This window comes from Capsicum annuum, chromosome 5 (genome assembly GCF_002878395.1).
Source record: "Capsicum annuum cultivar UCD-10X-F1 chromosome 5, UCD10Xv1.1, whole genome shotgun sequence".
NCBI lineage: Eukaryota > Viridiplantae > Streptophyta > Magnoliopsida > Solanales > Solanaceae > Capsicum > Capsicum annuum.
In genome coordinates, this window is record NC_061115.1 from 87249971 (window position 1) to 87274483 (window position 24513).

The following is a 24513-nucleotide window of genomic DNA, read 5'->3' on the forward strand; positions in this document are numbered from 1 at the left end:
TACTATCTTTACTTTATTGCATTATTTTTAGTGTTTGTTAACTGGTTCTCGGCTTTGGGTTATTTCCTTAGTGTTCTTAGCTTTGTGTTTCTTTCCTAGTGTTATCGTTCACCTTGTTATAGTGTGTTGTTTCCTGGTTTTGTATCAGGCATGGCACAATGGTTCTTCACCATCACCTTATTAAACTGCCTATAATCAAAACCAATGTGCACAGAGCCATCTTTCTTCCTTACAAACAATGCAGGAGCTCCCTAAGGAGACACACTCAGTCTAATTAAACCCCTACCAAGAAGATCCTCAAGTTAAGAATTCACCTCCTTAAGCTAGTTAGGAGCCATATAGTATGATGACATAGAAATAGGTTAGGAGCCAGGCTTAGGAAAAATAGAAAACTCGATCTCATGGGCAGGGGGAATACCAGGCTGGTTGGTAGGGAACACATGAGGAAACTCATAAACTCCAAGAACAGAGTCATGCAATGGGATCCCCACACTAACATCATAACCACAAGTGAGATAACACTTGAAATATATAAACACATATAATAAATAATCCTCACCGTCTAGTGACTAAGAACTCCCTAACACAAGATAGGGGGTATGCCGGGCATGGCCAAAGTAATGGTCATGGCAAAACAATCCATGACCGCATGATAGTGGGATAACCAGTCCATTCTTAGAATCACCAGAAAATCTAGAATATCCAGAATAATAGGGTCAGCATTAGTATAAACATCTCTAACAGTTACAACAAAGAATATTAACACCTAATTCACTATTAAAGAATCACCCGTAGGAATAGGTACACGTAATGGCATGGATAATAAATCCAAGATAATTCTAACCATGGAGTATAATATGAATATACACAAGAATAATTATATAGTGGATCGAATAAAGAAACGTCTGACTAAAGCACACCAAAATGGTACATGTAATAATAGCATCCAAAGACTCAACCTTAGATCTAGTCGGTACTGCATATAACTGACCACACCTGCCACCTAGATGGGCTCCTGACCGACCTCCTATCCTACCTACCAAAGAACTACCTCGAGCACCCTGGGGACTACCCCTACGACCATGTGAACTATCTGTAGCCAAAGGATGAATTACCATAATAGTTGGAACACTCTAAGGTGCAAGAACAACCAACCCATGACTAGGGCACTCTACTGAATAATGACCATGAGGTTCACAATTATAACATGTCACCTGAGCTGAACTAGAACAAAAAGATCTAGTTGACCCAAAATATCAACCACAAATAGAATAACAACAAGATGAACCCCTCAAAGACTAACTGCCACCATGACCACGATAATCACTATCACTAGACCTAGCTCTGTTAGTAATCTGAAGAGTTTCCTGAAAAGGTCAACTAGCCTAGCTTTAAGGCTAATAGGATGGACATAGAGGATACCTACCACCAGAAGTAATACCTCTTAATCGATAACTACTACAACTCCCACTTAAACAACCCTAACATCTATGCCTCTTATTGTTGCCCCTATGTACCTCATGATACATCTTCTTCATCACCTTTGTGTGATAAAAAACCTTAACAAAATACCTACCTACAACAACCAAACATTGAATAGATATGCGAAGGGAAGTCTCAACCCTCTGACACAGGAAAAAACTCTCTCATACTCAGTATCTAGAATAGAAGTAGCATGCCTATCCAACTCCTAAAAATGAGCCGCATACTTTACAACTATCATGGATCCTTGCTCCAATCTAGAGAACTGGTCTCTTAGATAATATATAAGGTTGTGAGGCATGTATTTCTCCAAGAACATCTAAAAGAATTGAGCCCATATTAAAGGAGAAGATCTAGATGGCCTAAAAGAAGATAACCTTTCCTCCAATGTCAAACTTCTAAGTCCAATTGAGAAGTAGTTTAATCTATACCACAAATCTTAAATAGGACCAAATTACAGAGCCTATCCTCACAAGTGATTAAAAACTCATATGCATTCTCACTAAAAAAACCAAAAAACCTAGGTGAAACCAATATCAAGAATTTACCAAACCTTTTCTGCTTCTCAACAGACATAGTAGGATGGGCAACTACTAGCTGAGCATCTATCGGCTGAGCAACAATTGGCATAGGAGGGACCTTAATTCTGGGAGTATTTATATATGTGTGATTTTTATGTTATTATTCTGGATTTATTTATATATTTTTATATACAGTGGGGTTGAATCTTATTTATAGTCTGTCTCTTTTACCTTGACTTAGCTTATTAATCTTGCATTTTGTCATATTTATATTATGAGTTCGCTCAGTCGGTCTATGATACCTACTGAGTACCTGATCTGAGGTGGTTTTGTGCACTTTAGTGTTGCTATCCTAGCTTATTTAGCTTTGTTTTGAGGAAAACTTCTATTATTAATGTGTTAATGATGATATAATTGAGCATATAAGTTTTTAAATATGTGATTACAATGTGTAAGGAGTCTTTCAAACAAGTTGTACTTAATTTGGTCACATATAGTTAAACAAGGAAACTAGTTTTTCTAGCTTAAGCTAGATGTTTGTCTAGTTGATCTTGATGGATTATAATGTTTTTAATGAGTTCCTAAGGTTATTATTGTTTAATTTTGTGTTTAAAACCTTTAATATAGCGTTAAAATTTCAATTTGATCTAGCGAAGAGGCAAAACACTAAGCTAAAGAGTAATAGAGAAAGACTAGTCTCACCTTGAGTTCTAGTTCACAATTCATGATATTGTGTCATGTTGAAATCTAATAACTGGTTTATGATGATATATGATTCCTTGTGAGTTAATTTTGATGATATATGAATGTTGAAAAAATATGGAAATCAAGTCAAAACAACACCGCGAGGCTTGGTATTGAATAACAAAGGCTTAAAACGAGGTTAGATGTCTAATAACAATTTCCAGAGAGCCCTCGTGATGTAGGCGCGTCCCGACCCCAACTCAACTAGAACAGCCACCACAATGCAACCATATCACCTTGTACCATCCCCTCAAGATGCGATCCCAACTCCCTAGGACTAGCCAATGCGGCGCGAGGTCTACTCCACACATAGCAAGATTTGTCTACTATAAATAAGACTCTTTGTACTTGTTATTGAGTATCTAGTACCACCTTGGACGTTTTGGAGAGGATTATCAACACTTATTTAAGGGTTTACATCACTTTAATTTATATTTTTAATGGATTTTTCATGTATTCATATCTCTACATTATGATTTTGTCTATTAGTGGCTAAACACCACTTTTTCGGGGTTAAGGTCGAGAACATATTTACTATTGCTTTGAATTTAGTTTGATTGAATTTCTTTTCATACTTGGTTTTTTATTTACCCTTTTTATAACTACTTTAAGGATTCACAACCCTTAGAATACATCCATTGTTGACATTGTGAGCTCATGAGAGGGCATTGGAAGATAGAATATGGGGGTAAATAGAGAAAGGTTTTATTCTTTTATAAAATAAGGAATTTGAATTAGCAACTAGGATAGGGATATACCTAGAAGCCTTGTTTAGTTCACGTGATGGATGATAGATTCATGAATATAATTGTATTATTATATTCCCACTCAATGATGTATTTGTAATATCTATGTTAGGTAGACGATTAGAGGTTGGGAGACCCTGATCAAACAATAAACCCTGCAAATCAACAACCAAGATAAGTAAGCTAACGAACAAAGTTCAATAGTGTAGTATGATTGTTCTTAGAGTCTTAACCCCTAGTATTTATCCATCGTTTTTCCAAGTTTATTACTTTATCACATTATTTACTTTACTTTTAGTGAAAAACATCAAACTCTTTTGGTTATGAATTGGATCAATCTAATCTCAATAGTTAAACTTGAATAATGGAAACTATTTTTGTTTTAGTTTTAATTTTTAGATTCCCTTGGTGATTTACATTTGATCTTGACATTAAATTTGTAGGAAATAGGTTTATAGATGAGTAAGCTTACAAGGGATATGAAATTGGTTAAACTACGCCCCAAACTCGAGCAACGCTTTTATCTATTAAGGACAGAAGCAATTATTCTTCCCTGTATTCTACAAATTCAAGAGGAACAAGACAATCCTGCTCTAATGGCTAAAGATCAACCAACCCATAGGACAGTTCGTGAAGTGGCAATCCCACTTCCAATAAATTTGACCTCGTTTTTTTAATAAATTGACTATGAGAGGTAACTTTAAACTCAAATCCAACATGGTGTAGCTTTTTATCAGTAGTGGATAGTTTATATGGCTTTTACATAATGATCTACAAGTCTACCTGTAGAACTTTCTGGAGATCAATGACACATTCATCTCTATGGGTATGTCAACTAATTATGTTAGGTAGACACTATTCCCCTTTTCACTTTTAGGGGAAGCGAAGAAGTGTTTGAACGTTGATCCAGCAATTTCAATCACCACTTGGGATGACTTAGCCCAAAAATTCTTTATCTGATTCTTTCCATCTGGTAAGACTGCAAGACTATGTAATGAGATTGTGTGCTTCAAATAAAAGCTAGATAAGAACTTATATAATGCATGGGAGATATTCATAGATCTTCTTCGAGACTGTCCATATCATCGATAGTACAATGAGGTACTAGCTCACACTTTTTGTTAAGGAGCTGGATCACAACATGAAAATTTTTCTAGAATCAGCTGCAGGTGGTCAAGCATTAGAATTAACATCTGATGAGCTATATACCTTGTTGAATCGGATTACACAAGGGAATTCTCTATGGTATTCTAACTCAATTAGTGCTTGAAAAAAGGTTGCAGGTATGTTGGAGGTGAACCTTTTTACTACTATATCCGTTCGGTTTGTTGCGCTACAAAATCAGTTGACTACTCAGCTTAGCAATATGAAATTTAGGGTTACACAGTCTGCAGCAATATTGAATGTAATTCGGCAGACGAATATCTAGTGTGAGTTCTGTGGTAACTGTGGTCATTCTGCATCTATATGTGCTACCAATCCTAAGTCAGTAATGTTTTTTTACAATGCTTAGAGGTCAATTTATGGGAATTCCAACAATTTAAATTGGCAAACTCAACCAACAAATCAATCATGTAATACCTAATAGTAGTAGTTTCAGCAACCACAGGTTTAAAAAAACAAGTTACGACTCAAACTAGCAATATGGAAGAGATTATAAAACAACTTCTAGCATCTCACGCTTATTTGGCAGAAGATATGAAGAGTAAATAGATCATTACAAGGAACTTAGAGAGAAAAATAGGAAGGATAGCAGGAGCAAAAAATACCAAGCCTCAATGTGGTTTGCCAAGTGACACTAAAAATCCTTCACAAAATATGGCAATAACATTGAGAAGTGGTAAAGATCTTAATGAAAAATGTCTAATAAAAACCAAGGAGGTAGATGCAGAGTTGTATCATAAACAGGTAGATGACAAAGTTGCTAAAAATTTGAGAAAGTCAGAGTACTTGAAAACAAAGTTTCTGAACAGGTGAATGAGAGACCACCACCACATTTCCCACAAAGTCTTAGAAAAGTATAGGAGGATCCCTTCTTTAAAATGTTCTTTGACACGTTTAGAGAGCTTCACATTAATCTTCCTCTCTAATATGTTTTGCATGGAATGCCCAAGTATGATAAGTACTTGAAGGATGTGATCACCAATAAAGATAAGCTACAGGATATTTAAAAAGTAGCACTCACTGAGGAGTGTAGTTCTGTGGAGATGCAGAAGATGCCCAAAAAGCTCAAAGACCCTGGGAGATTCACTTTCCCCGTTCAAATTGGCAATAATAAAGTGGAATATGCACTTAGTGATTTGGGGGATAGTATCAACTTGATGCCTCAAGCCTTGTTAAGTATGTTGGTCTTAGGGAAGCCGAGACCAAGTTCTGTGTTACTTTAATTGGAAGACCAGACCATAGCCCATCCTGAAGGAATCATAAATGATGTTTTCATCAAGGTTGATAAGTTTATTATTCCTGCTGATTTTATTATTTTAGATTTTTAGGTAAACAAAAGTGTACTAGTCATTTTGGGACATCCATTGTTGGTAATGGAAGGAGCATTGATAGATATGAGAGATGTCAAGCTCACAATGACATTGGATAATGAAGAGGCAATGTTCAAAGTTTACAAAACAATCAACACACTATTCCACTACTAAGATTTTTGCATGATTACAGTGATTGAAGGGGATAATTATGGGGTGGTGTAGTTTAGTCAACAAAAGACATCTTTGTACTTCCTCATTAAGTAGACCAAGATACAACTACCACAGCCTGATATTATGCAAATTGATGAGCCTAAAAAGGCTATTATTGATAGAGTTGTTGACCTTGAAACTTCACACTCAGGAGGTACGAAATAAATAAGAAGATGGTGTTTGAGTATGAGGAAAAGTTTAAAGAAAAATGGATGAGTCGTAATTGGTTTATGCTGCAAGACTAAATTAGGCATTGCATGGCAGGTAACCCAAGTTAAGGTATGTTTTATTTTCAATATTTTAGTTTTTACTTCAGTAGTTTAGGTTTTTGTTGAGTCACAAGTTGATGGGAAGTTTGAGTACCGGAAAACCTGAGCTAAGGAGCATAGCAAAGATTGAGTGTGGGGCCCCTGGACCACCTTGATGTGTAAAGATACTACTAGCTGGGCCTAGAGGCCTCATGAGGTATTTCTATCTCTACTTTTAAGTATACTTTAGGGACAAAGTAGATCTTTAAATGTGGGGTGGGAAAATTTCCCATTTTTAGGGAAATTTTAATTTTTTTGTGTTTGGAATAAGAAGGATGTTTTTGTTGGTGCTTATTTAGGTGGATGATGCAAGTGTTTTGGTTGTTAAAAGGCATGTTGATTGTGTGAATTACTACTTTTGAGACTCCTGGGATCATGATTATAACTCTTATACTTTTTGGTTTAATGTTGAATTCATATGGTTTTTTCTTAAGAGTTTATACTGATCCTTCTTGAGTTGAACATGTTCCATGTGTTTGTGAGGTATTTGTATATTTCTTGTTAAATATGATGTCTAACAGTTTCCTGGTATGTGTGTGTGTGTGTAAAGAAAAATAGAAACTGTAGGTTTAGGAGATGATATAGGCATATCTTTAATAGCCTAGTTTATACCCTCTTTTACCTAAAATTATGAATAATCCTTGTTAACCAAAATAAGCCTTAAGGTTATTTTATTTGGTCACCTCATATGTAGCATTTATCCCCTTACTTGATTGATCTTAATTTGATCCAAAGATCCTAAGCACTTTAGTGTGAAATTAATTGAGTAAGGAGTTTGAAATCCAAGTAGGGAAAGGTGAAAATGAATCCCTAAAGTAATAGTTATTGGCATGTAAAATTGATGTATTATGGTTGGGAGTTAAAGAAAGTTGTACTGGAAAATTAAATCATGAATTAATAGAAAATACTCTCACCATATTTCATGTGAATGAGCTTAACGAGATGGGGCAAAACAAAATATAGGTGTAGACAAAAGTGGTGTTAATGGGTTGTTAAAGGTGAACTGATGAAAAAGTGTGATGTATTAAAGCGCTTAGGGAAGATAGTCACAATTATTGGCTAGAATAATTCCTACCCATCCCTTAGACTATATTACAACTTAGAGACCTACTTGATCCTGTTCTTTGACATTCTAATATTAGTGGAGTACTACACTAAGGGAAAGCATATGGATCATCTTTTGTAATTTGTGAATACTTTGTGAGAGTGAGCGTAATCTGATTCTTGTACCCATTTGGTGATAATTGCATCTTTGTGAGTGTTTATGGGTAACTCTGTTGTTGTGAGGGAACATGTTTGATGAATTATGGGTGATTTATATGATGTCTTTTATTAAGAATCATGCACGAGCTTACCTACTAAGTGAGTCAATTCTTGGAGGTAGGATGTTTTAAAGTAGTTTTTTTGAATTTTCAATTGTGTACATATCATGCTTAGTATAGAAACTTGAATTCTGTGTAGTCATTGTTGTACTAGCTTGAGTATCTTTCTTGTGGTTAAAGTGTAGAGTCACCTCAGCTTATGATTCTTAGATTAAAGATTTTTTTGAGGATGAACAAGTCTTTAAGTGTGGGGTGGTGATCTAAGGTGGTTTTGTGCACTTTTGTGTTGCTGTCCTAGCTTATTTAGCTTTGTTTTGAGGATAACTTATGTGCTTAATGTGTTAATGATTATATAATTGAGAATATAAATGTTTAAGTATGTTATTACAATGTTTAAGGTGTCTTTCAAATTATTTTGTACTTAATTTGGTCACTTAGAGTTTAAACAAGTAAACTAGTGTTACTTGCTTGAGCTGGATGTTTGTTTTGTTGTCCTCGATGAATTATAATGTGTTTAATGAGTTCCTAAGGTTATTATTGTGTATTTATGTGTGGAAAAACTTTTTTGTATTTTTCAAATTTCAATTGGATCAAGCCAAGAGGCAAAACACTAAGCTAAAGAGTAATAGAATGAGACTAGTCTTAGCTTGAGTTCTAGTTCACTGTTCTTGATATTGTATAATTTTGAGATCTAATCCGTGGTGTATGATGATGTAGAATGCTTTTTAAGTTTATTATGATGATTTATGTATGTTTAACAAGCTGGAAATCAAGGAAAAAAACACCACCAAGCTTGGTATTGAAGAACAAAGGCTTAAAATGAGTTTAGATGTCAAATGGCAATTTCTAGAGAGCCCTCACGATCGAGGCGCATCACGACCCCCACTCCACTGGACCAGCGACCTCTTTGCAACCCTATTTACTTTAATAGACCCTCATGACACAATCCCCACTCCCTAAGAATATCCAATGCGGCACGATACCTACTCCACACACGACCAAATTTGTCTACTATAAATAGGACTCTTCGTACTTGTTATTGAGTATCTTGTACGACCTTGGACGTTTTGCAGGGGATTCTCAACAGTTATTTTAGGGTTTATATCTCTTTAATCTATCTTTTTAATGGATTATATCATGTATTCATATCTCTGGATTACGGCTATGTCTATTAGTGGCTAAACGCTATCTTTCCAAGGTTAAGGCCAAGAACATGTTAATGATTTCTTTGGATAGAGTTTGTTTGGATTTCTTATCATATTTGGATTTTTATTTACCCTTGTTATAACTATTTTAATGATTTTTGTCCCTTATAATACATCCATTGTCGAATTTATGAGCTCAGGGGGGATAAAAATATAAAACATGGGGGTAAATAGAGTAGGGTTCTTATTCTTTTATAAAATATGGAATTGAAAATAGCGACTAGGATAGGGATATACCTAGAATCCTTATTTGGTTCACTTTCATGATAATATCTTCATACTTCTAATTAGATTATTACATCCCCGCTCAAGAATGTTGTTGTAATGTCTAAGTTAGGTAGACAATTAGAGGTTGGGAGACCATAATCATATGATAAACTGTGTGAATCAACAACCAAGTTAAGTAATCTAATGAATGAAGTTTAATAGTGTATTATGATTGTACGTAGAGTCTTAACCCCGATTTTTTATCTATCAATTGTCCAATTTCATTACTTTATTGCATTATTTGCTTTACTTTTAGTTATAAACATCAAACTCTTTTGGTTATGAATTGCACCAATCAAATCTTAATAGTTAAACTTGAATTGGGTAGCTGCTTAACACAAGTCCCTATGGGATTGATATTCGGCTTTATTTAAGGCCACTATATTACTTGATGAGACTTGCGTGTGCGCTTGGGAACGATCGGTACCCATGGTTTTGGTACCCATACTACACATATGTGCCCTTTTGGTGCAGATTTGAGTACTAGTAGCTGTAGTTAACATGAAGATCATGCTCAGTTCGATTTTTCAGATAGCGCGAGCTCATGGAGATGGCTATAACTTTAGCGCGACGCGCTACCATCGCGGCAGCCCACTTCCTCACACTAAAATGGCTATAACTTTTCGCTTGAGGATCGGATGTTTGCAAAATTGGTATCGTCGGAAAGCTAATTAAATTATATACAATTTGGTGGGTATCGAGATGGAAAATTCCATATATATATAATGTTATACACATTTAAAGTGGACCCTTGTAGGTTTGAATGCTAAATTTTGGTCAAATCTAATGTTCTTAGCTCCACTTGGCTCTAAGTGACTTCTATGAACATTATTCACCTAATAAGGACTTCACATACTTAGGATTAAAGTCATTCCACAAGAATTCAAATTATGGGTCAAGACTACGATAATTACACCTTCACCGCAAAGCGTTGAAATCACGTTAAGCTATTGGAAAAGGACTAGTGCAAATTTACACTCTGGCGCAACACAGTGCTAACGCGTTATGCCACTGGAAATTGAAAATTGGGAATTTGGACGTCTATCTGATGCACCAATCTCATGGAGGTCCACCTGAATTTGAAGATTGCCATTTTGGCATCCACCATGGTGCGGTGAGTGCCCAGGCAGGATACTGTATTACTAAAATTGCTCTAACATCTTCACCGAGTTTTAGATTTGGGAGAATTTGATATCGATGGAAAGCTTATTAAATATCCCACATAATGGAAGGTCTAACTTTGGAAAATTTCATATGAAATAAAGGTCATTCCTTTTTTAAGCACACTCTTAACATTCTAAGAATGAATGTTAAGCTAAGAAAAACATGGGGTGTTACACTACTGGTGGGATAAATTAGGTTCTATAATGAATAAAAATTTAGGTATAGATAAATTGGCATCAAAGCTTTGATTGACCAATAATGTTGGTACAACAACAAATGTCTACTAGAGTTCCAAAAATCAAAACAATGACATTAATTTCTTATATTTGAGAGGCTATAGGACATTCTTAGGAGTTATTTACCTCTTTCACTCATATCATGCTAAGAGTATAAGTTGGTTTCTAAAGAATTTCTTTGATATAACTCTACACAGATGACTAAGACACATCTACGAAAGGTAAGGGTCAAGAAATTAAGCCTGGGATTTTATTATTGTTCATGGATGACCTAGAGGTCTTAGATATCCCAGATATGTGTCCCCAACTATGGGAAAGGATAGGTGTCCTTTACTAGACCCTATTTTTTCTCTCATAATAGAGGTCCTTTCGCCCCAATCAGTGGTGGCTTGGGAGCAGACCAGTCTATATTGCAATTTATTAGGATTACTAGGTGGCACACATTCTAATAGAGCATAATATAGGATTAGAATAGTATTGAGGTGAGGGCTCAGGCTATAGCTATGGCTCCTAGAGTCGAGGTTATTTTTAAGCTGGTAGTCATACAGTCGGTAGCTGCCCAGATTGCTACATTTGTTGAAGAGCAGAAGATGTCAGGTAGATTTTTTAGACTGGCCCCTCCTAGGTTTTCTGGTGTCCCGAACGAGGATTCATATGAGTAATTGATTACTTATGAGGATAGGCTCTGTAACTTTGGCCTATTTGAGACTCTTTGTGTGGATTCAACTACTTTTCAATTGGACTTGGTAGCTCATCATTGGTGGAGATGTTATTTTAATTCTAGGACAACTGGATCTCCATTATCTTCATGGACTTATTGATCTGATATCTTCTTAGATAAGTATATGCCTCATAATCTTAGTGATCGCCTGAGGGATCAATACTCGAGTTTAGAGAAGGGATCCATGACTATTATGTAGTATGAAGCTTAATTTTATAAGTTTGCTAGGCATGCTACTTTTATTCTGACTACTAAGCATGAGAGATTTTGTTTCTTTGTTTGAGGAGTAAGACTTCCTCTTCTTATGCCTACATAGAGTTTAGTTTCTGGGGGTAGATCTTTTATTAAGGCATCTGATCATGCTCAAGTTATAGAGAAGATGCATTACGAGGATCAAGGGTTCAGTGATAAGAGGATATAGTATCAGAGTAGTGTTAGTAGGAGTCACAGTGGCTTATATTTTAGAGGTAGTTTTTCTTAGGGTAGGTGCCTTTTTCATCAACTATATTAGCATCAGGGTTAGTCTAGTAGGCCCTTTTAGGCCACATTTTAGATTATCGATGGAGACCAGTCTAATTTTAGTGATCATCCTGGCTAGGGTAGTGGTCAGTCTTTGATAGGTTTATATTTTGATTATTATAGTCATGGTGATTATTCTATGTTAGATAGATCTTTTGGGTTTGGTACAATGCCTAAGGAATGCTATGGTTATGGAGCTTTTGGTTAATTCTCGAGAGAGTTCACTGGGAGTGATTATTACTTTAGCTCAGAGTATTTCTCCGATTAGGTTGGTACATACCCCTGCTACAAAGAGTATGCATAGTTGTAGGGGTTATCCCTATGGTGCTCATAGAGGTTCTCAAGAAAGTACAATAAGAGATAGGTATGGAGCCTAGCTAGGTGGCAGGTATGGTCAGTTTTATGCCATACCTTCTAGCCTAGAGGCTAAGTCCTTGGATGCTATTATTATTAGTACAATATTGGTATAGCATCAGTCGACTATTGCTTTATTTGATCTAGGATCAACTTATTCTTATATGTTTTCTTATTAAGCCCCATGGTTAGATTTACCTTAGAATTCATTATCTATGCCATTATATGTATATACTCCTATAGGTGATTGTATAGTAGTGGATCAGGTTTTTAGATCATGAGTGTTGAATGTTTGAGAGCTTGATAATCATGTTGATCTTATTATATTAGACATGGAAGATTTTGATGAAATTCTGGATATATTTTGGTTATCCCACTATCAAGCTATCTTGAATTATTTTTCCAAGACCATTACCTTTGCCATGCCATCCATACCCCTAGTTGTGTGGAAGAGAAAGATTAGATATGATCTAATGGGGATTATTTCTTTTATTCAGTATAGGAGACTTATTTCAAGGGGTTTCGAGTCTTATCTCTCTTATGTTCATGATGTTAGTGTAGAGAGGTTGTCGCATGATTATATTCCTATAGTACATGAATAACTCTATGTTTTCCCTATCGATCCACCTGGTCTTCCTCCTAATCATGACATTGAGTTTATTATTGATCTTGAGTCAAGCACTCGACCTATTTTTATGGCACCATACCATATGGTTCCTATCGAGATTAAGGAGATGCATTCTCAACTTTAGAACCTTTAAGTAAAGATTTCATTAGAACAAGTGTATATTCTTGGGGATCTCCTATGTTGTTCATGAAGAAGAAAGATGGTTCCATGTGTATGTGTAATGATTATAGGTAGCTTAATAAGGTAATGGTGATGAAATGGTATCCTATGCCTCACATTTATGATTTGTTTGACTAGCTCCAGGAAGTAGCGGTCTTCTCTAAGATTGACTTGTGGTCCGATTAGCATTAGTTAAGGAATTGGATGAGCATATGCGAAAGACAACCTTTCAAACTCGATATGGTCATTACGAGTTTCTACTAATGTCATTTGGGTTGAATAATGCCCCAAACACATTTATGGATTACATGAGCTGTATTTTAAGACCTTATTTGGACATTTTTGTGATTATGTTCATCAACAACATCCTTGTGTATTTAAGGAGTAGAGAGAAACATATGAAACATTAGAGGATTGTGCTCCAAACTTTCAGAGGTCATGTATTTTTTGACAAATTCTCTAAGTGTGAGTTGTGGCTTGAGTCAGTGATATTCCTTGAGCATATGGTGTCTAAGGATAGGATTATGGTAGACCCAGTGAATAATGAGACTATTAGTTATTGGGTCAGGCCTACATCTCTTTTTTGAGGTTCGTAGCTTCATTAGTTTGGTTGATTACTATAGGTAGTTCGTTGAGAGTTTTGTAACTATTGTAGCACCAACGACCATATTGACTCGAAAGGAGGTTCATTTCTGATGGTTCAAGGAGTGTGAGTCGAGCTTATTAAAGCTAAAGGAGTTTCTTATTGCAACTCCTAATTTGGTTCTTCATACTGACGATGAGGCATTCAATGTGTATCATGATGCTTTAGGGTTTGGTTTAGGTTTTGTGCTCATGAAATAGGGTCTTGCTATTGCTTCTGCATTAAGAAAGCTAAATATGCATGAGTGCAACTATCCCACTCATGATTTGGAGTTGGTAGTTATAGTTTTTGCGCGTAAGATTTGAAGACATTATCTTTATGGTGTACAGTGTGAGATCTTCACGAATCATAGTAGTTTTTAGTATCTTATGATCCATAGATCTTAATTCTAGGGAGCATAGATGGATGGAGTTGCTTAAGCATTATGGTGTCTCTATTTTGATCATCTAGGCAAAGCAAATATAATAGCGGATGACTTAAGTAGAAGGGCTATGAGTATGGTTAGCTAGGATTGTATTTCAGTTTCTCAGAAGCTATTGGCATGGGACATTCAATCTTTATCCAACTCAATGGTGTGACTTAATATTTCATACCCTAGGAGGATTCTTGCAATTGTTGAGGTGAGGACTTCACTATTTGAGTAGAGTTGGAGTCATTAGTTTGAGGATAAAAGCCTTTGCATCAGCCATGATTACGTGCTGAATGGTAAGTCCAAGAGGGCTACCATAGATTATAAGGGTGTTTTGTGTTTTGATAGCTGCATTTATGTTCCGAGGTGATGGCTTAATTTAGTTGATTATGCATGAGGCTCAAAACATTAGATATTCTATTCATCCAAGTACAACTAATATGTATAGATATGTAAAGCGATATTGTTGGTAGAGTGGTATGAAGAGATATGTGGTGAACTTTGTAGCTCGTTCCCTATGTTTTCAGTAGGTTAAGTCAAAGCATCAGAGACCTATAGGCCTAATTTAGAGGATGCCCATACTTGAGTAGAAGTGGGAGCAGAATACCATGGGCTTAGTTAGTGGGTTGCCTCATACCTCCAATGGCTCTAATGCTATTTAGGTCATTGTAGTCGGTTGACCAAGTCCGCACATTTCATTCCTATTCAGATTTCCTTCAGTACCGAGAGGTTACCCGTATCTATGTTATTGAGATAGTCCATTTGCATTGTGTGCCCATATCTATAGTTTCAGATTGGAGTTTGGTGTTGACTTCTAGCTTTTGGAGAGCTTTTCAGAAAGAGTTTGGTACTTAAGTGGAACTTAGTACAGCTTCCACCCTTAGACCAACGGGCAGTCAGAGTGGACTATTCAGGTTTTCAAGGATATGCTCCAATCCTGTGTTACGGATTTTGGAGGTTGGTGGGAGTAACACTTGGCTTTGGCAAAGTTCACGTATAATAATAGCTATCATTTGAGTATTGAGATATCGTATTTTGAGGATTTGTCAATACCCGATTCCCCAAGTCATGATGGCGCCTACCATAACCTACCGGTAGGCAAGCCAACCTATAGTCCAGAATGGATAGTAACGGACTAATCAATAATATAAGGAAAGAATGCGGAATATATGGATTAAAGATAAATATGTAAAAGAATCCCAGAACCCGGTGGTATTAGTACAAAAGCTTCTAATATCATAAAAGGACAAAAGTGATATATCAAGAATTATACAATGGTACAACTTGTCTTCAAATACAACTTAGGGACTACTCTAGTACATAAGAGACAGAAAAGTAATACCCGAATGTCAGGAGCTCACTCTAAATCTCCGAACCAGGGCTACTACGCACGATGCAAACATTAACACCGATATCCCCCACTATGATCTGCAGGCTGCAGAACTGTAGTATAAGTACCAAATGAATGGTACTCAGTAGGCAACTGTCAACTATGCTCCAATCATAAAGCTAATATACACAGCATATAAACATAATGGAAACTACACCCAAGAGTTCATAATCGTATAATAAGTAAATGAGAGTAATAGGGTAAAACTATCATATTTATATCCAACCGTCTAACATAATAATACTAAGGAAGTATGAAGGTGAACTATCTTATTACATCTGCATTCAACATACATCAATGCTACACAATATATCCCATGTTGATATACGAATAAAGAGCGAAAGAATGATATATAGTAATATACAAGGAGAAGTAAAAACTATATAAAATGAACAACAAAAGAAGGGATATACAGTAGTACTATAGCTTCATATAGCTAGATATATATAGGTATAAGTATATATAAACACGAGATCATCTCAATGCATAACCTATATCATTATATTCTCATTTTGAGACCTCATTATAATACTATCATAATTTAAATACTATCTTACTCGGGGATTCTAATCCACATGGCTAGACATGAAATATTCATGCATTATATTTTAATCATAAGATAGGAGAGGCCAAAGACATACAACAAATCACGATACCGGATCAATGGCAATTCTATCATATCTAGCAATAATAATGATCATAACAATGATAATAACAATATCAATTATGGCGTGAATAATCGGATACTCCGGACAACCAAATACCTAGACAAGCCTATGCGTACCACCACTGCCCAAGGCTCAGAAGGATCAATCAATATACAAGAACAGAAGACATATCCTTCACCCATATCTATGCAACCATCCCATACCAGTTGATAAATACAGGTGCATACTGGTAATAGGCGAAGCGCATGGAGGAAAGAATGCAGAGTATACCATCAATAATTATCCTCATCAGGACCATCATCATCGTAATCAACCTCCGGCCTTGCGGGGAATCATTATCATCTTTATAGTGTCCTCCGGACTCGAACCAGGTATCAATATCATCACAATATCCTCCAGCCTTACCGGGTATCAATATCATCTCAATAGTATTCTCCTGACTCGAATCCGGTATCAATATCATGATAATATCCTCCGTCCTTGCCAAGTATCAATATATCATCGTAACTATCAACACATAAATATAGGCATCTAATAGGTACATAGACACAAGCCAATATACTCATAACCGCAAGGATATCTATCTTGTCAATACATCCCAATTACTCGTTATTATCTAACCAACACTAATTATTATTAATCCGCTAATTTGCTATTCATCACAGGACAATAATTACTATTTATCCACTTTTCATTATTATCAACTAATTATCATATATTTGATAATCATCATTAGATAACAAATTACCAATTACCATATAACCATCTTTTATTCACCAACATCAATCATTAACTAACTATCGTTTACCATCTAATCCTCATTATTCAACTAATCCTCATTATTAGCTAGTCAACATTATTAACTTGGTATTATCTTCATCTAGGCATATTATTAACTTGGAGTCATTATCACTAACTTCCTTTGCCATCTAGCAATATTAAGCCATATTATCCTTACTTAACAACGAATTGGCATCACAACTTTTGTATCGATAGCAACTAATCATTATCATAGATAAACTCATTTTCATCGCCATATAAAGACTCTAATAGTTATCTACCATATTTCAACTAAGCAAGGTTCATTAACTAATACATTATCTTCCTAGTCGTCAAGTGCTATAGTTACCTAATAGACAACTAGTTACCACATAGCTTAACCGTCTAACAAGAAGAACAGCCATAAGATTACATTTAAGCTATAATTACATCATTTATAATGTTAAATAATCATGAACGTACCAAACCTCTGCATGCCATCACCAGAATTCAATCAATGGAATTATGAGCATCATACTTCATCTTCCTCCATCCCATACGGCAGAGATGTGTATGCAAACATGTACATATTCATAAATCATTATCACATCATTCATAATGATAAACACTTCTTGGCTATTTAATTAATACCATAACATGACCATTGGCCTATTAATTTATCCGAAATAATCACAACGTCATAACTATGGCCTTAGGCACATATACATTTTTCAAACTCAAATCAATAATCATATGTATAAGCTGTAGCATACCTCAAATCATCTCACATATAGGAGGCATAATATCAATAAATATGTTATCATCTCTCACACAAGAGGCATCTCATATCTAAGAGGCACAATATAGATAGACATATATTTTCTATATGACATCATATAGACAACAAAGGATTAACTGGCTGAAGTGACTACGATTGAGGACACGCAGGTGGCTGCGATCGCGTATTAGGTTCGAGATCATAGTAACTGAGAGCAGTTCTGCTCCCCGGCTTTCCATATCACTTCTCTAGGTCAATTTACATATCTAAGAGGAAATAACATCGCTATAGGCCACATAACTTATCTAGGAGGAATATCATCTCTAAATGCCCAATCTCACTTTCACAAGTAGTACAATAACCATAACTCAAAAACCATAATCCGGAAACATCAATAAAAATTAAAAAGTTATGAAGGAACCTTATTCTAAGGTTTTCTAGCCTCATCTATGTCTTCATCCACAACTAAGTCCACAAGATTTAACATAAGCTTAGGCCTAAGTGGGCCAAATAATCCCACTTCTAATTGAAAATTTTCATAATTACTCATACTATGCCCCAAACTATGCTAAGGTATCTAGTTCATCTTATAGATGTCGAGCAAGCCATATTCAACACGAATATAGTAACTTCGACTAGAAACAAGGATACTCAAGTCAACTCTGCCAAACTTACGGTTCCAAAACTACCACACTAGCCCAATAAGGCTAAATATACAAATCATATGTCAAATGCTAAAACCATAGTCCAAGAATAGCATTATATCATGTATATGCTAAAAATTTATCCAAACTAAGGAGAAGTCAATAGGATTCTACAAGTGTATTAAATAATTCAACCTATGGGTCAAAACCCGCATCTAATCCCCAAACTTATATGTATATTCAATACTAAGTCATTCTATCAAAAATAAATCTTAACATTCACATTCACATGTAATATCTATCATACATCATCCATGAAGAAGAGTAGACCGAAGCCTACCTCAAAGCCGAACCACAAAATCCCAAATCAGGCACCATACTTTTATCTTCACTTTACAATCCTCAAAATGCCATCACACTAACAAAGCCATAATCTACTCATCAATACGAGTCTAACGATACCTATATTACCATATTGTCCTTCGGGTCCAAATATGACACCAAAACCCCAAGTGGGTCCCAGATACATAAAATGAGTTTTTGAGACCAACTCAATGTTTGCACATGAACAAGGAATCATAACCCTCAAAGAATGGGTGAAAACTAAGCATACATTGGTCTAAAATCAAGCCCTAGCCTTAATTGGGATTTTGGGTCCAAACTATGAAATTCAAGGAATTCTAACCTTAATCTTGAAGATAATCATGATACAAGATGATAATTAATCTCCCAAGTCACCCCGTATTACCAATTTTGATTATTACACTCATTTTTGGGCTTCTAGATCTAAATGATGAAGGGGAAATAGTCCAAGCACATCTTGGGAACTTTATATAGCACCTACAGGTTCTCAACTGCAACTATCATGGTCATACGGGCTGCAATCGCACTCCCATAATCGCACACTTTTGACTGCATCGCTGTTGCACCAGATGACAGCAAACTAAAAAAATGAGTTTTTGACCTTCAGAATGCATACGGAATCCAAATAACATGATCAAATAGTGAATTTGAGTGTAAACCACTTTTTAAATCCATTGGAATCATCAAAACTTTCATAGGAGATTGTTTAATTAAATAGTGGGGACCATACCTAAACTTTCATCATTTTTCATAAATTCCGCTCAATAGCTCGAAATTTTTGGGAGCCTTAACACTTGAACCAAAGGTCTCCCTAGAAAAAAATTTATATTTCAAATGCGATGGCAAAGTCAAATTTTCAATCCGAGATCATTTCAACCAAATATGGGTCCCACACCTATTTTTTCCAATTTTCAATTTTCCAACCAATAGGTCAAAATGAGCTCGGGTGTATTAGGACCCTAACCAAAGGTCTACCTAGACTAAAATAAATATTTCAGATCTGCTGCAATAGTCAAAATTTGCATCCGAGATCATTTCACTGAATTTTTCACTTGGTGGCCATTTAGAACTAGTGAAGACTTCTAAACTGGGAATTTGACTCTGAAAAATAAATGAATTTTCCAGTAATCGAACCGTCAGTCCTAGCAAGTCATAAATGACTTGGGGCTACTATGGAGAAGCTCAAATGGTAAAGATAAGAATAAATATAGAAAATAATCTTAATGGTCATTACAACATCTACTACCAAAAGGACTTTCGTCCCCATAAGTCAATGAATAGAAAGAATTTCAAAAGCTCAAAAGGTTGAGGTACTGGGCTCGCATGCTCCAAACACGGCTTCCTAGGTAACCTCAATGGAGAGAAAACACTTCTAAGGGATTTTTCCATAGGCATCCTTTTTTCAACCAACACTCTCATTCTACTTATGAAATAGACAACTCAACTTAACTACTAACAGGCCTCTAACTAAACTGGAAAGGCTGATGCATGCACATCTGAATCACATCATTTTGATACCATCCCTATATCCATATAAATCAACAAAGGCTCATCCAAGACAAAATCAAACTAAGAAAGAAGTCATAAAACCAACTCCAAACCCAAAAATAACCGTCCTTAACAATTTTACAAATGCTATCAACTCCAAACCAGGAGAAAAATTACCTAAGTCTTATCCATTCCATCTCATCATGGAGAAATCAAAGAAATGAAGTTGATTCGCTGAAAGTCCATAAGGAAAAAATGAGAATAAGCTCATAAGGCATTATCTGCGTATATAAATGGAGATAATCAAGGAATGCAATCCATGCCAATGTTAAAACCAGTCTGAATAAAATCAGACTAAAATTTTGAAATCCAAGGTATAACTACTCATTATAGAATATCCCACTTCAGGATGTCTCCTCTATCGGCGATGAAGCCATACTGAATCCAACTCGAGAATATTACTCCCACTGAGTAAATCATCCTAAAGTTCCAAAGAAATCTGAAACTCGAGGTCCAAACTGAAATAACTAGTAAAAGGCCCATGGGTTATCTTCTGAACACTTATCAATTATAATCCAACTGAAGTCTAGAAGACCAAATAGGAAACCATAGATTAGGTTCAACCATCCTATAAATAAAACATGAACACAAACAAGTCAAAAACGAATGCTATATGCAAGCTCTACAACACCAAGCTAAAATCTAGATATCAAGGCTGAACCACTCGGTCTCATTATTCTTATTTCAATTTTATTTAGTTAGTAGAACCTTCTAAATCTAAATCAAAACTTAAAAAGGAGGAATTGATGTTTCAAATCTATCATACTCCTAAATCGCCATTCCAAGGAGTCAAAATCCAAAACTGGGCCAATAAATCAATATCAATGTCAACTATCTCAAATCAACTCTACTATCCAAATCTGACATATTCAAGATAAATTATACTAAGCCACATTAGAGATATATCTCGTGAGTAAGAATCACCACAGGGATAACACTGACTAATAATCACAAGCAACCAACTCTATATCAGCTGGAGCGAATAAAATATGGTCGTAGAATAGGAGTCATAGAAAAGGAGAAACCACTGGATGAAAATGCATATAACCAACTCCATATCCACTGGAGGGCATAGATTATCCATACATTCTAAAAAATATCCAAAGGCTGAAAACCACCCAAAATTGGCAAAATCTCTAGCAACTCAGAAAAATGCAACTTAACCCATAAACTAATCAATGAAATTCTCCCTCTAGGCAAAAAAGTAGCCACAGGCTCATATTATCTAGGAGAATCACTCTGCGAAGTCTCACTAGGACGAACAAATGCCAAATGGTGATTTCCTAAATCCACCCAAATAATCACATCATCAAAGAAGAAATCTCACTCTCATCAGCAAGGTCAAAGTCGACACAACCACTACAGTACCAACAACTCAAGCTAAAGATATTCTAATTTTCCAACTTAATAAGCGATCGCTGTAAAGGACACCTGCCTCTATCTTTCCAATTCTTCTAGAAAAAACTATATCACTATGACAAAGAAGTATCCAATCTCCACGCTAACAACAAGGCAATCCATCACAAGAGAATGAACCTAACTTACCTATGAGATGAATCCATGATATCTCAACATCAACATCAAATCACTATCGAACAAAGAAATATCCACAAATGAAGAATGGATCTTAAACTGGTCCATCTCACAAATGTGTTATATTTGAAGGGATAGAAAAAATAAAATCCTTCAATAACCAGGATACAAGTCTAAGGATCTCTTACTCAAAAATAGGCAACATAACTCAATTATCGACTCAAAATCCACAATAACCATGAAAGGTCATCTTAGCTTTGATACCACAATACATCCTCAAAATCAATCTAATACGTTAAACCAAGAGAGAACACAGTCAACCTCGCCACGCTAAAGTACAGAAATCATCAAATCAGGTTATATCCACTCAAGACACCAAATAATACCACATGAAATTAAAATTTTAACTAGATTAAACTAGTTTATACATCTACCTAGGTAGAATCAAATTCATCATGTAACAATATTAAGTTATAATATCAATAATCTCACACAATGGTAGCAATAACAATAGCAATAGTAATATCAGCATACTGAAAAGGTGATACCAAAATAATCATCCATATCATGTACTACTCAAGGGCCACAATAGGGCTAATATGACAAGATAAATGGGACTCAAACCAAAAACCACACCCATAGGGGAAAAACATCCATACAGATCTACTCCATCCACTACTAAAAGAAATATACCATGGAGTAGGAACATAATCATGAATACAACAATAAGGCACATAAATACTGATATAAATTCATCAAGGCATAAACTTATCAATGGTTATGAAAACCCCAATGCACACAATAAGAGATAAATGCAAGAAGTAAAAACACACTAATCTTGGAAACATCCGCAGTCACATGACTAATGGGGTTAGGGAAAATAAATTTCAGTGGGTCTAAATTGGATCGACTAACTAAATCATCAACTGAGGCACCAAGCACACCATCTATAACTGAAGATGCCACAATATCATGTCTAAATGAGCTGAATAACTAGAATTCATATCAGATATGCTCCCTAGACTAGTAGTCAATCTCCCTATAGTTGTACAATTTACTGAAATATCAATTTGGAGAGAACACAAACTAAGCCCTAATGGATGGCCAATTGACGCTGCAAGAAATCCATAAATTTATGTCCAAACTTCTTGTAGCACAACTTATTTCAGGACACTAGGCTAGCATGGAATTGATGCTAACTGTAGCTTATCACTTATCTCATAGCAGGGGCATTCATTGAGTCGATGTTTCATCATAACACAACCAAACCAAAAATCTAAAATACTTTGAGATACTACCCCTCATAATACATAATAGTCACCATGGCTCGAAGAACCATACCATACTCCGTAAGTCTGATGGGAGATCAGACCAAGTATTTTTTAGCTACCACCGAAGATCTTTGATATCTATCTCTGACTCTCTAGTTTGATACTATGCAAAAATTTTGGAAATGCATGTTAGAGTCTCGTCCGCATATGTCTATAATATCATATCAGTCTTCGGGGATAAAATAGAGTCAAAGAATATATTTGAAGTTTATTGACATGCAAAAAAATGATAAGGAGTCATGAAATGAAGTTCCTAAAATATTACTATATCCACCTGAAGATACATTATGTACGTCTCCATACCGATCTGTAGAACTTTGCTAACACTTAGCATTTGTAATAATACACCAATGAAATCTAGTCTCTTATACCAATTTGCCACGACCTGATTCCTCAGGGCATGATGAAGCCTACTATAACTGTAACATCCCAAAATCCCATCCTGAGATGTCACACAGTTCTTAAGGCTACAAGTAGCCCTAAGCTAACGGGAAATAACGGGAAATAATGTCTGAATAGAAAAAATCCTAATAATATGGAACACAACTTTAACTGACAGTCTAGTCTGACAAAGCCTCTACTACTCAAACTAGAGTGCCATTGGGACAGACCCCCAACTGACTCGCAATGATCTAAAAGTAACACACAAAACACTATGAAACCAGAAAAGGTACAAATATAGGTCCTCAAACCATGAGGACTCACCAAGGATAAGGATGTAGATAAGATGCTCGGAGATAACTGTAACTACTAGGACTGAGCACCTGAACCTATATTTGGAGACAATGTAACACACAAATATGTATGTGGATTAGTACTTTAAGGATGTATGAGTATATGGGGGTGTATGTATTACCTAAGACAATAGTATCAATCTTAATAGAAATCACGCAGGCAGCTATATATGAATCATATAGCTTGAATAAAAATGAAAATTGAATATCATAAATCATGTACAATAAGGCATCAATTATAAATCTCATTGGTCATTATATTAGTTCTAAAATCCATATTCTCCATTTTATTCTCAAAATAGGTAAGCAAGACAAACCTTATAACATTAGTTCTCAAAACTTGAACTTTGATCTCATAAAGAATAAATGACTTCATTAACATGGTTAGTGCAATGGTCCATTGAGGGCCCGACGGACCGTCGTACCTAGGAAACAATTGGACTTTTGGTCTAGCCTACAATAGTTGGGTCGATAATTTGTTGCTAGATCGATGGTCTATCGGGCTTACCCAGAATGAGGTCTCACTGTCTCCTCTACGTCGGTTTGGATGATGGTTCATCGCTAGCTCGATGGTCCATCGGCCTACCCATCGTACTTAGCCAGAGACTGGATTCATTACCTCAGCTGCGACGGTCTAAGAAATGATCCAT